The 16,636-nt window shown below is 42.0% G+C and overlaps 1 long non-coding RNA gene across 2 annotated transcripts; it reads left to right on the top strand.

Annotated features, from left to right (window-relative positions):
• Positions 1 to 4,578: 4,578 nt before the first annotated feature.
• LOC129392390 (uncharacterized) lies at positions 4,579 to 12,283 on the top strand. 2 transcript variants are annotated; one of them, XR_008618157.1, is made up of 5 exons: positions 4,579 to 4,622; positions 6,175 to 6,248; positions 8,290 to 8,435; positions 11,405 to 11,464; positions 11,869 to 12,283. It is a non-coding gene; the product is annotated as an uncharacterized lncRNA (long non-coding RNA). The 2 variants fall into 2 exon arrangements; XR_008618156.1 differs by having other exon boundaries at positions 11,405 to 12,283.
• Positions 12,284 to 16,636: the final 4,353 nt, after the last annotated feature.

Raw genomic sequence — 16,636 nt, 5'->3', positions numbered from 1 at the left:
TGACATTTTAGTTTGATTTTAAAGGGCAGACAAAATCTTAGCTGAATTGGGGATTGTAGGCAGAATGGAAATCCAGATGGAAGGAAGAGAATAAGTTAAGACCTGGAAAACGCAGAGGATCCTGGAGAAATGGTGCCTAAACCAGTCTCCCTGACCATTGGTGTGAGGTAGAGTAGAAGAAGCATAGTCGCTGAGAGAGAGAATGGGAAAGAATGGACGCCTGAACCGGTCTCCACTCTTATTAAATGGGATTCCTCTTCCCTTCGCTTTTCTCTCAGACCTGACTGATTTCAGGCAGCTGCCCTGCAGACCTGAGAGAGAACGTCTTAATTCACTACTCTTCCTGTATACAGTGGTCCCTCAGTATCCGCGGGAGATTGGTTCTAGGATCTCCCTCGGATACCAAAATCAGAGCATGCTCCAATCCCTTGTAGAAAATGGCGTAGTACAGCCAGCTCTCCGTATCCGGGGGTTCCGTGTCCACGGATTCAACCAACCGCAGATCAAAATGGGTTTGGTTGAATCTGTGTTGTGAAACCTACAGATCCGGAGGGCCGACTGTGTAGCTACATCTTGAAAAGAAAAACTTTAAAAACACACTTATTGGAATTGCTCTTTTACAGTGGAATTTTATACCTTGAGCAAGAGGCCTATAAGGGACGTACTTTCGACCAGGGAACACTGTTGGAGCACATAATCACAGTGGATAAGGGAGCACCGAAGAGGGTCTCTGTCTCGGGGTGTGAGTTTGGGGAGCAGGTATAGGAGGCTGCAGACCAAGGCCTGTGGAGAGACTGATGGCTCCACATCTTATCTTGGTATCCCCCAGTGAACTTCATTTCTCCCCGGATGCTTTATTTATGTGCCAATCTCCCATGTGTCTCCTCTCCCATCTTCTTCCTTTAACTCTACTGGCTTTTTCCAGATCCGATACCATCATACATACACCATATGGCATGATGCTATAATTTGGCAAAAACCAGTAAAGTGAAATTAAAGTCTCCTTTATACTGCCCTTTCCCTTCCCTTTCCTTTCCTTCTGTTCCTAGTTAATGTACTTTGTGGTTCTGAGGGAGGCTCACACAGCTGGTAGCCTGTGGAAGGAGCCATAAAATGATGTAAGATGCCACTTCAGGAATAAACACATTGATCCTGCAAAAGGCCTGAGCTTAACTGTGTAAAGGAAATCCATCAGAGAGACCTGAAACAGACGAGTCCATTGTGATTGTGTTGTTTGGCATTAAAGTAGATCTGTTTTACCATATGTCACATATCCGGTATCTCCAAGGCATGAAGTATTCCACTGAAGCACGTTTTCAAAATAACTGAAGGTTATCATGTCAGGGGTAAAATTAACATTTTTTTAATTAGAATCTTTATAAAACATGATCACTCTCTTGCCTTCATTTTGTGTTAGAATATCATAGAAAGAATATAAGAACAACCTTCAGGTACGTTTTTTCCCTTTGTTTTAAACAAAAACAAGTTTACAGAAAAGTTGGAAATACTGTACAGAGAACTTGTTTCCCCTGAACCATCCGAGAGTAAATTGCTCACGTAACGCCTCATCATTCCTCTTGATACTTGTTATGGGCTGAATCGTGTCCTCCCAAAATGCATATATTTTTTTAAAATTTAATTTATTTTTTTTGAATTTAATTTTATTTTTTTATGCAGCAGGTTCTTATTAGTTATCCATTTTATACATATTAGTGTATACATGTCAATCCCAATCTCCCAGTTCATCACACCACCACCGCCGTCCCGCCCCCCCAACAAAATTCATATGTTGAAATCCTAATTCCTGGGACTTCAGAATGTGAGTGAATTTGGAGATAGGGTCCTTAAGGAGGCAATTAAGTTAAAATGAGGTCCAATATGACTGGTGTCCTCACAGGAAGAGGAAATCTGGACACAGACACGGTACATAGGGAAGATGATGTGAAGACACAGGGAGAAAATGACCATGTACAAGCCAAGGAAAGAGGTCTGAAACAGATCCTTCCTTCATGGCCCTCAGAAGGAACTAACCTTGCTGACACCTTGATCTTGGACTTCCGGTCTCTATAACTGTGGTTTTGGATGTTCTAAAATATTTCTCTGCCACATTATGACCAATAAAGTTAGATAAAGCCCATTCACCTTGGTAGATTAATTTCATATGTGTTTAGTATTCTTTATGTGAGACAGCCTGGAGGATTAGAAATGACATGGGCTTTGGAGTTGGATGGACCTGGCTTGGAATCTTGATGTGACTCATGTCTACCTGTGTGACATTGTACATGTTGCTTAATCTCTCTGAGCCTCAGTTTTCAAATATATAAAATGGGAATTAGAGTGTACTCCTTATATTAATAGAATTGCATAGCTGTTAGCATTTTTATTTCTAGTTTAGAAAACAGGAGGGAGCTGGGTAGGACAGCAAGGAGGTCTCTTCCTTTCCCTCTGTTTCCTTAATTTCTTTCGTGCCCTGCTCTACTAGTTCACCTCTAACAGGAACTATCTTTACTACCTCTTCTATCTTCCTTGTTAAGCCTCCAATGTCATCCTCATTTCTATATAAGGATAGGATCTTCAGGGCTATGCTGTTACATCGTGTTCTTTCATGAGCATCAAGAAAATCATGGCGAAGGCTTTGATCTGGCTGAAATCTGTAAACTGGTGATTTCTCTCTTTCTAGCCCATTTTCTTTTCTGAATCACTAGAATAATTTGAAACTCCCTCTATGTGTCATTGGTACAATGTTAAGTAGCATCTAGATTTCAATGACCGTATTGGTCATGGTCAGGACTTTATTGAGGATGGAGTTGGTGAGGCACTTAGGCTCTCAGTGGTTCCTCACTAGGAAGATTCAAGGACACAGCCGGATGAGTACATTCTGTTTGTTTCTGGCAAACTTTCCTTGTCAGGTGAGCTAAAGGTCAACTATTTATTAAGGTGGAGCAACAGTGAGGTGAGCCCTGGCTGAGTCATAGGTTGGGAGTGGGAGCACCTTGAAGCTGGTGATGGTTGGGTCCAAGTAAATGTGATTTATTTCCCACTGTTGCTGTTTTCAAAAGCACGAGGAGGACAGGGAGAGGAGATGAGAATCAAGAGAAGCAAAAGCAGGGGAGGAGAAAGGGAAAAAGGTAAGGAGGAAAGAGAGACAAGAAGGAAACAGAACTGTTTGAGTGCTCTTTGTACACCAGGAACCATCTTACGCATCTCACACTATTATCTTGTTTGCTCCTTAAAACCATCCTGTAGAGCAGCTATGACTCATGTTTGTCCAATATCTGTTTTGTGCCACATGCCGCGCTGCAGGCATGGTGAGGTCATGATGAATACTTCATTCACATCTGCCTGAACACGAGGAGTTGACAGTCTAGTAGGGGAGTCTGATGTTGAGATAGTTTCCATTCAGGGGCCTTGGGTATGTATAAAGGACACTGAAGATTTTTTAGGGGGGAGTCATCTATGCCACCTGGGGAAGGAGGTCTGGAAAGAATAAGGTGAATGTGGGGAGGGCCTTCTAGGTGGAGGGAGCAGTATATGCAAACTCATGAAGGCGTAGAAGATCGTTATGTGGCTGGAACGCAGGGAGTGAGGAGAGGAGTGGTTTGATCATGGTGGGCCTTCTAGGCACACCCAACAAGCCTGGGCTTCATCATGAGGGGGAGATGCCTTAGCAGAGAAGTAAGTTGATGAAATTTGTCTTTTAGGTAAGTTCCTCTGACACTATTGCAGAGAATGAGTTGGAAGGAGTTGAGGGTGAAGCCTGGGAGACCCCAGAGAGGATAAAAACAGTCTAGATGCAGGGTGATAAATGCCTAAACAGGACATTGATGGTGCGAAAAGCCATGGATTCAATCAAGTAAATACTATAACATAATAGAATGTAATGATTGATTGGATGATGGAGGGGAGGATGGGGGAAATCGAGGATCACCTCGAGCTACTGGGTAGGGTGATTGGGATCTTGATAGGTCCTCTACCTAGTGTTAGAAATTAGTGTTAGATATCGGTCCGGGCAAACACCCCTTTCTGCCTCACTATTGAAGTTGCCAAGGAAGCGGCAGCAGCAAACTTGTTCCTGTTGGAACCAGTGTTGGGGATGGAGCATGTAGATGAGGGTCTCTCTCCTCCCCTTCTGAATCCAAATACTGGAGTCCCAATATAGATGTGGGAGAAAGCTGGCCAAGTCAACTTGCCCATCCAGCCGTAGGCACAGTGAGGTAGAAAAGCAAGAGTGGGGAAGAATACACAGAATTTTAATTTATAGTAATTTCAGGCCACCAGTAAACGTGGCTCAGTCTATGTGAAGGATAATGTCATTCTGAAGGTTGCTTATGTTGCATTTGGTATTTTCTGTTTCATGGACTTTTTTCTACTATTTACCATTCATACATTGTTTAAATTATTATAACTCTATAATAGAATTTAATTTCCGGTGTTTCAAGTCTAACTTTGCTGTTCCTTTTTTCCCCTCCAAAATTTTGCAGCTATTTTCACTTAGTAAAATTATTCCCCTGTTATTCTGATGAGAAATTATATTAAATGTATACTTTGGGTATAAGTGATACCCTCACCTTTTGTTGTAGGTCAAGTTTCCTGGGAAGATGAACTCGGAGAAGGAGATGCAGGTGCGGTATGTTTATTAGGGAGTATTCTGAGGATCAATACCTGTTGGGCATGAAAAAAGTGGGACTGGGCAGAGGAGGGGGTTGAACTGTAATGAAGTCCTGACAAAGGCCTCCGCTGACCCCAGGGGAGCTCTGGAGCGAGGATGGAACTTCATAGTTGTCCCGTATTGAGGCCAGTGGACCAGGCCTTTGTAAAACTTCCTACCTCACCACTGACCAGTCATTAGATGAGAACTACCCTAGGAGAGCAGGTGGCTTTCTTCAGTTGAGGGAAATTCCTGGAGAACAGCGCAGCTAAGAGCCATCAGTAGCCAATGCTCTCAGCAGCTCAGGGAATAAGTGCCTTGTTCCTGAACTGGGAAACCTGGATGGTACATCATGGCATCTGCTACAACAAAACGGGAACTTCCTGTGTCTCCTCACTTATTCAAATCAGCTTTTTTCCAAAGATTTTCAAAGATTCCAACCATCACAAAGACAGTTTTTTTTCATACACTGCCCACCACACTGCTTGTTACATTTATTATAGGTTATTTCATATTTTGTGTTGGAATGTTGAAAGAGACATTTTCCCATTGTACTCTCTAGCTGGTTATTCCTACTATGTAAAAACAGTGTAGATGGGTTACTGTATTTATTTATTTATATTTTTTCAGCTTTATTTAGGCATAATTGATACACAATAAATTGCATGTTTTGAAAGTGATACATGGGAATTCACTGGTGGTCCAGTGGTTAGGACTCCACACATTCACTGCCTAGGGCCCAAGTTCAATCCCTGGTCGGGGAACTAAGATCCCTCAAGTCGCACGGCCAAAAGAAAAAAAAAAAGTGATGCTTAGATGAGTTTTGACATAGGTACACATTTATAAAAACATCTCCACAATTATCACCCCCAAAAGCTTCCTTATGTCCCTTTGTCTTCCACTGGCCCAAGGCAACCACTCGTCTGCTTTTTGGCACTATAGTTTGCATTTTCTAGAATTTTTAATTAATGGAATCCTACAGTATGTACCCTTTTTTGCTTGTGTGCTCAGCATAATTATTTGGAAATTCATCCATGGTGTTTTGTGTATCAATAGTTCGTTTCTTCTTATTGCTATCTAGTATTCTATCATGTGGATAGACCACAATCTGTTTATCCATTTACCTGCTGATGGAAATTGTTCTCAGTTTTTGGCAATTACACATAAAGGTGCTATGAATATTTACGTACAAGTCTTTGTGTGGAAATGTGATTTCTTTTCTCCTGAGTAAATATCTACAAATGGAACGGCTGGGTCCTGTGGGAGGGATGTGTTTAACATTTTTAGCAAACTGTCCAACTGTTTTCCAAACAATTTTCAAAATGATCGTGTCATTTTACATTCCCACTAGCGGTAAATGAGAGCTCCAGTTCTACCATAACCTTTGCCAATCTTCAGTGTGGTTTAAATTTTAGCCATTCTAATAGGTATGGATTAGTATATTATTGTGGTTTTAGTTTGTGTTTCCTTAGTGGCCAATGATGTTGAACAGCTTCTCATGTATTTATTGTATTTATTTTTACCAGATATCCAACTTAACTATTTCTAAAATATCTTTGCTGAATTAATTGGGTTTTCTAAGTCCACAAATAAATCACATGTAAGTAATGATATTTATTTCCTTCAATAATGATGTCCCAATTCCTTTTTCTTTGTCTTATTTCATTGGTGACAACATAAATAATAGTAGTATCTTTGTCTTTTCCCTGACTCTGACATAGTCAGTTTCATACTAAAAGTTGATATTTACATTAGAACGTTTAATTCTTTACATATACTTGTATTCCATCTTTATTTGCTAAGATTTTGTTACGAAGTTTACCTTTACAATTATTTAAATAATTACATAAGTTTCTCTTTTTCCCTTTTTTAGATATAAAAATGGAATCAAACTCTATACAGTATTTTCTAATTTTTTGTGGGCTTTTAAGATGAGCATCTTCCCATGCATTTAATATCATGTCATCACATTATGATTGAAGGCTGCGTAATATTTTATTTTAGAGAGGTACCATAATTTAGTTAGCTAGACTTCTATTATAGGACATTTAGGTTATTTATACTTTTTCTTTTGCTATTATAAATTTTATTGAGATAACTATTCTTGTATTTAAATTTTTGGTGTACATCTAGGCCTATTAACGTAGGCTAAAATTTCTAGTTTGCAATGCTAGGTCAGAGTCTGAACATTTTAAGGCTTTTGATATTTACAAGGAAACCTCTCTCAAGAAAGCTAGTAGCCATTTATATGCTTACCAACATTCTAATCTGTTCCACCAATTAGATAGATGACCAATGCTGCCTCTGTCATTTTCGTTTGCCTTGGATTACTCTTGAGTTTTTTAAATGTGTATTTATTTTTTGTTTTCTATTTTAGTGCTTTTATTTCCTTTACTTTCTGTCTTCTGTTACATGTACAGCTGATCCACATTATTTGAGGATTCTGTATTTGTGAATTTACCCATTCACTGGAATTTGTTTGTAACCTCAAAATCTACACACATGGCATTTTTGCGATCGTATACAGACACGTGCAAAGCAGTGGAGAATTTCAGTTGCTCGAAATACATGTTCCTTGCTGAGGTCAATCCAGGGAATGCTCTGCCTTCTTGGTTCAGCTCTGATTGTAACAAGCATCCTCTGTGTGGTCTATTAGTGCCATCAAGTTTTTGCATTTTTGTGCCTTTTGTTGGTGATTTCATCATTCAAATGGTCCCCAAGCCTATTGCTGAAGCTCTTCTAAGCACAAGAAAGCTGCGATGTGTCTTTTGGAGAACATATGCGCAGTACATAAGCTTTGTTCAGGCATGAGTTATATATAGTGCTGTTGGCTGTGAGTTCAATGTTAGTGAATCAACAATATATATTAAGTACACGTATACCTCATTTTATTATGCTTCACTTTATTGCACTTTGCAGATACCATGTTTTTTTACAAAGTGAAGGTTTGTGGCAGCCTTGCACAGTGGAGCAGGTCTACTGGCACCATTTTTCCAACAGCATTTGTTCGCTTTGTGTCTCTAGGTCACATTTTGGTAATTCTTGAAATATTTCAAACTTTTTCACTATAATTATAATTGTTATGAGGGTCTGTAATCAGTGATCTTTGATGTTACTACTATAACTTGTTGAAGTATCTGCAAAGTGCAATAAAGTGAAGCATAATAAAATGAGGTATGCCTGTATTTAATATATATTGGATGATCGTTAGCATTTTTTAGCAATAAAACATTTTTCAATCAAGGTGGGTACATGGTTTTTTGGAGATTATGCTATTGTACACTTAATAGACAACAGGAGAGTGTATCCATAACTTTTATATGCACTGAGAAACCAAAAAATTCATGTGACTTGTCTTATTGAGATAATTGCTTTATTACGGTGGTATGGAGTCGAACACACAATATCTCCTAGGTGTGCTTGTAAAGTGTCTTTAAACAGAAAACATATAAAATAAAGTTGTGTATTGATCAGTTGATGAAAATGTTGTGTCCAGAAGCTCAAAGGAACATAACCCTGTATTTCTCATAGGAGCAATGGCTCAGCACTTGGTAATTCAGTGCTCAGGGGGGCTTTAGAGACTATAACTTTTGTATATAATGAGAATTGACGGTACTATGTTTTCTGTGGTTTTCCTTCAGTGATTTAGAAGGTTTGCTTCAGCTCATCATCATCTTCACTCCCTTCTGAACACTTGCTTCTCAGAATCCCTTGCCATCAGGCTTCCAGTTTAGGTTCTGCCAGTGAGAAGTACCCGTGTGAGATTAAGACGGTGGAAGAGAAGAAGGTACGTCTTCCTCCTCCAGCAGGATAGACACATGGGCAGATGGTGGAGTCCTGGTTTCTGTGTCACACGAGGGCTGCAGCAGCTTCACAGTGAGATCTCGCGTGGTGCCTGCTTTGGTGCTTCAGGGAGCTGAGTCGATTGAATGGCAACTTCCTGCAACTTCTGCATAGAATTTCCCAACACTCAACCAGTTTTCCCTGACCTCTGCTTCCTTAGATCTTCCAACCATTCTGTAAGCACCCAGTTCCCTGTATTGCATTCCTCATTTGAGATACTAGTTTCTGTTTTCTTGACTGAAGCCTGACTAATACAGTAATGATACTAGACAAGGTGTGCCTTCTCTGTGAAGGAAGAAGGAAGCACAATTATTTTTATGACCGGAGTGCTGGCGCCAAGCAGAATCCACACACTCCTCTTCCCTTGAGCACACAGCTAAGCGATATTACTCACTTTCCTTGCATCTAGGTAGGGCCTTGTGAGAAGAACCCTTCCCTACTCCCTCCCCACTGCATGCACTGGAGCCATAAGCAAGAAATACATTTTACTCTGATATATCACTAAGATTGAGGGTTTTTTTTTTTTTTTTTTTGGCCCCAACATGTGGATCTTAGTTCCCCAGCCAGGGATTGAACCCAGGCTACGGCAGTGAAAGCACCAAGTCCTAACCACTGGACCACCAGGGATTTCCCAGATTGAAGGATTCTTTGTTTTAGCAGTTAGCCTACTCTAATACAAATGGTATATATATATATTTTTTTAACTTTTTGGCTCTGTTGGGTCTTCGTTGCCGCACGGGGCTTTTCTCTAGCTGCGGCGAGCAGGGTCTACTCTTCGTTGTGGTGCACGGGCTTCTCATTGCGGTGGCTTCTCTTGTTGTGGAGCATGGGCTCTATGCATGTAGGTTTCAATAGTTGTGGCACGCGGGCTCAGTAGTTGTGGCTCATGGGCTTAGTTGCTTCACAGCATGTGGGATCTTCCCAGACCAGGGCTCGAACCTGTGTCCCCTGAATTGGCAGATGGATTCTTAACCACTGCGCCACTAGGGAAGTCCCCTACAAATGGTATTTTAATATAGTACTGATGCCTACTTCCTATATATCTAAAAATATCCTTCACTCATAATTCTATTATCACCAATGACAAGAATGAAACAGTACTTATTGATTCCCTCCTAAGTAAGATGAAAAACTCACCATGCTTTTACTTCCATCTACTTTCACTCCTACCTGTCTTTGTTGGTATAATCTGCAATTGCATTGAGGTTATAATTAATTATTTTTTTGACATTTGCAGTCTATCTTATAATCACATTTTCAATAATTATTAGGCTTTATTCAACACAGAACAGGTTTTAATGTTCACTAGCCATCCTTTCACAGCACAAATGAACCCTGTTGAGTTCTTTATTTGCTGTGTGTCTTGGTTTCTGTAAAAAGCCTTTTGGTACCTGACCTAAGAAAGATCTATAGAGAAGATACGCTTTCTGAGTCCTTGAATAGCTGAGACAATGTGTCTTGGTTGTTTTTGATACAGGACTTGACTGAGTCCATGATCTTGATTAACTACCTTATTCCCTCAAAACTGTAATAGTTGGCACATGTTCTTTATCATTTAAGGTGGTTTTATGGGAAAAGTTTGAAGTAGATGGGCTTTCTTTGCTTTTAGGTTACATTTCCCTCTTCCTCAAATGCTTTATGAGATCTTTATGCTGCCATCTTGATATTTACCAATTCTATCACATGTACCTATAGGTGGGTTTTTTGTCATTAACTTTGCTTGGTACTCAGTGAGCCCCTTTGAAATGTTGATACTTTTGCCAGACACACTGCTAAGTGCTCTGTATGTATGACATTATGACAACCCTATGACGAGATAGCTATCACCCCTCCCAATTTGCAGACTATGAAACTGAGGTTCAAGGACTCGTAAGAGGTCCAACAACAGAACTGAGATAGGAGCTTAGGTCTACTTCACTCCAGGATCTGAGGTTTTAGTCACTATACCATGCAATTTCTTTCAAAGGAAAAAACCCTCTTTTATTGTATAATATCTAGCATTCTGCTTTTGTTGCCGCAGTTCCTGCTTCTTTTTCAGAGATATGACATAATAATCGCCCATATAGTGGGTCTCTCTTGTTTAGTCTTTATATCTGCTAGTTTTCATTTTGTCATCCTTTTCTTTTATGTTATCATAGAGCTTAGCAAAGTGATTCTTATTTTAAGATTGAGATATAATCAACACATAACATATTAGTTACAGGTGTACAACATAATGATATATTTATATATATTGTGAAGTGATCGCCATAATAACTGTAGTTAACATCCATCACCAGAGTTACAAATTTTCTGCTTTTTTTTTTTTTAACTTTTAAGACCTACTCTCTTAGGCAAACATTATTTATATTTGGATTATGTTTTCTTCACTTTTTGCCTGCTCTTTCCTGATTCTAATGCAGATTTAATCTTTTAAATTGAATATTTAACTTTTCATTTTTCCCTCTCCATCAATTTCCTTTTCTATTTCTCTGCCTTTTAGCCAGCTCCACTGACATCTCAATTCTTCTTCATTTTTGCTAAAATCTGTTTTACAGGCTGTTTTCTAGCATTTTCTCCTGTCTCTGTATTATATAGTGCTCCAGAGTCTGCTCTTCCTCTGCATCTTTGGGTACTGTGCTCTCCATCTTTTATGTCTCAGGATATTTTCATAGATACCGTGGTGCTTGTAGTCTCTTCAATGGCCCATTAAAGGCGGGAGGTCTGACCAGTGCCCTTAGTTTCCCGTAAACAATCAGAATGGATGCTATTAGAATACTCCTCTCAAATCTCATGGTAGGATCCTGTCAACATAAATTTACATTACTGGTTTAGCAGTACCTTATTCTGAGAGAGAGATAAAGACAGTTGATGTAGAGGTGGGTGCGGGACATGAAGGGAAGATTTCATTTTGTGCCATTTCTTTTGTCACAGGGTCATCTTTTGGACCTGGCTCTCTGTTTAGGCCAGCCTCAATACCTGCAGTCTAACTTGGTAAGTTTGTGATGCTGCTCTCTTGGAAGGAGAACGTGAGCCATTGGCGTGGATCGTGGGGGTGGCAGGACAGACCATTTGTGGTAGGTGGTAGCTGATCTCCTATTTCATGTTGTTACCCAGAGAATTGGGGCTATGCCTTCCTCATACAGAAGAATAACACTGGGATCCAGACAGCTGGTCCTAAGCATAACAGAATCCCACTCCCTCCAGCAATGGTTCAGCCAGGACGGGCCCACACAGCTTCAGAACAGTCAGTTTAATGGCTCTGCAGCCACTCCCATGCCAGCAAACAACAGGATGATACTATGACCTCTAAGATTTGGAGCTCATGCCAGATGGTGTATTATGGCTCCACCCCTGGGACTCCCACTTCTAGTGTGTCACCCCTCCTCCCTCTACAGGACCCAGCCCCAGCCAGTCATAGGATGCTGTTGAGCTACCAGATGAAGTTAATTGAAGCTGGAGAAGTACAACTTCCTACCCCACCTGCGTTGTGTCTCTATAATACAACATGGTTATCTGTGAGGAATGCAGACATTCCCCAGCCTAGAATGGAATTCACATCTCTCTCTCTTCCTGTCTCATTCCCTCTGTCACCTACATTCCTGACCTGCCAAATGCTTATTGGACTTAACTACTCTTTATTAGCATTGCAAATGGAAGTCATGTTGATGGTGAAGAAGGAGGCACTGGTACCCTTGCTCCCAAATGTCAGAACCCTTGGCTTGATGTTGGCATCTGCAGCATGGACAGCAACACTAGCCCAGGATGTCTTTTGTTTGCCCTTTTATTTTTATTTTATTTATTTATTTTTAATCATACAGCAGGTTCTTATTAGTTATCCTTTTTTTTTTTTTTTTTTTTTTTTTTGTGGTACGTGGGCCTCTCAGTGCTGTGGCCTCTGCCATTGTGGAGGAGCACAGGTTCCGGACGCACAGGCCCAGCGGCCATGGCCCATGGGCCCAGCCGCTCTGTGGCATGTGGGATCCTCCCGGACCGGGGCACGAACCCGTGTCCCCTGCATCGGCAGGCGGACTCTCAACCACTGCGCCACCAGGGAAGCCCTAGTTATCCATTTTATACATATCAGTGTATATATGTCAACCCCAATCTCCCTTTTAGATCCACTCTCTACCCTGCGCTATGGCCGGGGGTGGGGAGGCAGTTGGCCCATGTGGTCTCCTTCAGTGGCATGTTGGAGCCTCAAAAGGTGATTATGTGCATCTGTTCCTAGCTCCATGTTTGGTGACCATGGCAGGAGTATTTACACCATGGAAATCATCAAACACTACCAATAAGTGCGCGCGCACACACACACACACACACACACACACACACACACACACACACAGTTCAGAGCTTGTTGTTAAATGTTTATTGACCAGCACACCACTGTGGCTATATCAGAATACGGATAGACTCCCTTGCCCTTTGGCTTCTGGTTGGGTTTGGCAATTGGGAGGCCCCTGCAGGGGACTGAAGGATGAGAAGAGAGCGTGGTCAGAGTATCCTTTCTCCTGGCTCCATCCCTCACAGGTTCCCACAGATTGGCTGCATCCCTTTACAAAGGTGATAGCTGCTGTCAGGCACCCACTCCATGCATGTACCTTCTCTAGAATCCAGATATTTCTTCTCCTTCCCTCTTCAGGTCTCTGAGTGGTACTGGCTCCAGGTAATGGATCACCTCTCTCTGGCTTCCATATACCAAGAGTGCCCTCATTATACTCTCCTCTAATAACCCATTGGAGTGTGGGTCACTTGCTCCTCCTGTGACCCTGACTAATAGGGAGCCTAAATCACATTGCTGTGCAGAACTGCTTACATGTTTCCTGGGTGCATCCCTGGGTCTCCGTTTAGATAGCAGTTTCCAGGAGCAGTGGTTTTCAAACTCTTTAGAGCCTTGCTTGGGATGTTTTCTTCAAATGAAATCTTACCTCAGAACTCAACATACATATCCTCCTTGACTTACAAAATGGTTACATCCTGATAAACACATGGTAAGTTGAAAATATAGTAGGTCAAAAATGCATTTAATACACCTAACTGACTAGACATCCTAGCTTAGCCCGGCCTACCTTAAACATGCTCAGAACACTTACCTTAGCCTACAGTTTGGCAAAGTCACCTAACACAAAGCCTATTTTATAATAAAGTGTTGACTATCTCGTGTAATTTATTGAATACTGCTCTGAAAGTGAAAAATAGCATGGGTGTAAGTGTATCAGTTGTTCACCCTCATGATTGCATGCCTGACTAAAAGCTGTGGCTCGCTGGCTGCCCAGCATCACAGAAAAGTATGGTGCCACATATATACAATGGAATATTACTCAGCCATAAAAAGAAACGAAACTGAGTTATTTGTAGTGAGGTAGATGGACCTAGAGTCTGTCATACAGAGTGAAGTAAGTCAGAAAGAGAAAAACAAATACCGTATGCTAACACATATATATGGAATCTTAAAAAAAAAAAGGTCCTAAAGAACCTAGGGGCAGGACAGGAATAAAGACGCAAATGTAGAGAATGGACTTGAGGATATGGGGAGGGGGAAGGATATGGGGATATATGTATACGTATAGCTGATTCACTTTGTTATAAAGCAGAAACTAACACACCATTGTAAAGCAATTATACTCCAATAAAGATGTTTAAAAAAGAAAGAAAGAAAAGAAAATTATGGTGCCACACATCCCTAGCCCAGGAAGAGATCAAAATTCAAAATCTTAAGTATGGCTTCTACTGAGTGCATATTGCTTTTGCACCATCTTAAGCGCGAAAAATCGTTAAGTTGGGGACTGTCTATAGACATTAGATAAATAAAGATTCCTGTCTTAAGTGGGGTAAAGGGCTACCTGCTCATCATCCTCCACCGTCATCTCCCACGGCCGCCATGGATATGGATACCCTTCACAGGAACCTGCGAGGACCCAAGAAGCACGATTTAAATACCACATTCCTAGAAGAGAGAGAGCATAGCTTGTATTTCCTGGGCACCTAGAGAGATGCGGGTAAACCGCAGGCTTATTTTCAAGCTGCCATCTATAGAGCCCTTACTGCATGCCGGACCTGTTCTAAGTGTTTTACATTGGTTAGTTCACTTAATCCTCACAGCAACCCTGGAGAGGTAAGTGTCTTTATTACCCACCTTGTGCCAACAAGAGGACTAAAGCAGTGTGCTTAAATCAGGATCCCATCGCTAGTCTAGCTAGAGAATTTAGTTCCAGAGCTTGTGGGCTTATGCACTCTGTATGTTCCCCCAAATCTCCTTTTTTTAATTATTTTTAATTATTTTTTTGCGGTACGCGGGCCTCTCACTGCTGTGGCCTCTCCCGTTGCGGAGCACAGGCTTCGGACGCGCAGGCTCAGCGGCCACGGCTCACGGGCCCAGCCGCTCCGCGGCATGTGGGATCCTCCCGGACAGGGGCACGAACCCGTGTCCCCTGCATCGGCAGGCGAACCCTCAACCACTGCGCCACCAGGGAAGCCCCCCAAATCTCCTTTTGAGTAATAAGTGAGGAGCATTCGAATCCAGGAAGTTAGAAAAAACTCACAGCCTCAGAATCCAGCGTGAGGAGCCCTCAGCGCCCCGTTGATTTCCTGGACGACTCCACCCAACTTCCAGGTCTGAGAGCTGAGTTATAGATAGACAGTCCCTGACGTAGAAGGAGGAAAGTGCTATTTTATCCCTCAGAGGGCAACACATTATGTGTTGAAGTAACCAATGAAATGATGCAAAGGCCGTTTTTTCTAAAGCTTTTAAAATTCTGATTGGTAGGGTTAATTGCTACAACTTTGGCTCTGGATATCTCCCCACTCTTGTTTCACCCCAGTCCAGATGCAGGAAGAAAGCACTGAGCTTCCCAGGCTGCTGCAGGCTTGAGGGCTGGTCTTCCCAAGAACAGTGCAAATTTGAGGACTTTGAACCACACACTCAAGGACAGAACCATCAATATCTGGAATGTTTTGTTTCTGAAATTTTGATAGCACCTCCAATCAGAAATGTAAAAAAAAAAAAAAAAAAGTAATAAAAGCCAAGCAGGAAATTCCCATGTGGTCCAGTGGTTAGGACTCTGTCCCTCCACTGCGGGGGCCACAGGTTCCATCCCTGGTCGAGGAACTCAGATCCCACATGCCACGTGGCTTGGCAAAAAATTTAAAAATTTAAAAATAAAAGCCAAGCAAACCACACACAACTTGTAGGTTGTATAGAAGTCTCAAATTTCTGATCTGCCATACATCCGGGAGTGATGTCAAATGTTGTTTTTAAAAACACTTTATCCATTTCTCAATTAGGAGTCCTCAAAGATGTCAAGAGACCAAGAATATTTGAACAGTGTAAAAGCCTAGTTCCTTCACATATTTCTTCTTTCCTCGGGTAGAAAAATAAACTATTATTTGAATTATTGGGAGAAGCCAATAGGGAAGACTTGGCTTTTATTAAAGAGCAGAAGTGAATTATTAATTCACATGAGGGTTGCAAGTACAGTCTCTGTCATACCCTAAATATTTGGAACTCTAGAGCCCAGCCTGCATATTTCCTGGGAGCAGGACTTGGCTTCACAATTTCTGGGGCTTGGTGCCAGATGAAAATGGAAGGGCCCTTGCTCAAAATTATTTAGAACTTTAAGACGGCACCACAAGAGCTTCAGACTAAGTGCAGGGTTGGTCTGGGCAAGAAGCCCTTTGTGGACGTCCCTGGAGCTGGCCCTGCCTGTGTGCAGTGACCCATACTGAGTCCTGGGAGGATGGGAAAGGTAAGCCTCCTTCTCTACCAATGGAGGCCCAGGAAAGAAGCAATCATGTGCTCCAACTCACACTCAAGAAGGATGGAGTCAGACTACCGCTCCCAATCACCCCTTCTTTCAAGCTTGTGCTAGAATAAGAATCCCATCCCAGGGCTTCCCTGGTGGCGCAGTGGTTAAGAATCCGCCTGCCAATGCAGGGGACACGGGTTTGAGCCCTGGTCCGGGAAGATCCCACATGCCGCGGAGCAACTAAGCCCGTGCGCCACAATTACTGAGCCTGTGCTCTAGAGCCCGTGAGCCACAACTACTGAGCCCACGTGCCACAACTACTGAAGCCGGGGAGCCTAGAGCCCGTGCTCCGCAACAAGAGAAGCCCCCACCATGAGAAGCTCGCGCACCGCAAGGAAGAGTAGCCCCCCCTCACTGC

Source organism: Physeter macrocephalus, chromosome 9 (assembly GCF_002837175.3).
Source record: "Physeter macrocephalus isolate SW-GA chromosome 9, ASM283717v5, whole genome shotgun sequence".
NCBI classification, from domain to species: Eukaryota; Metazoa; Chordata; class Mammalia; order Artiodactyla; family Physeteridae; genus Physeter; species Physeter macrocephalus.
This window is presented reverse-complemented; position numbering and strand designations above follow the sequence as displayed.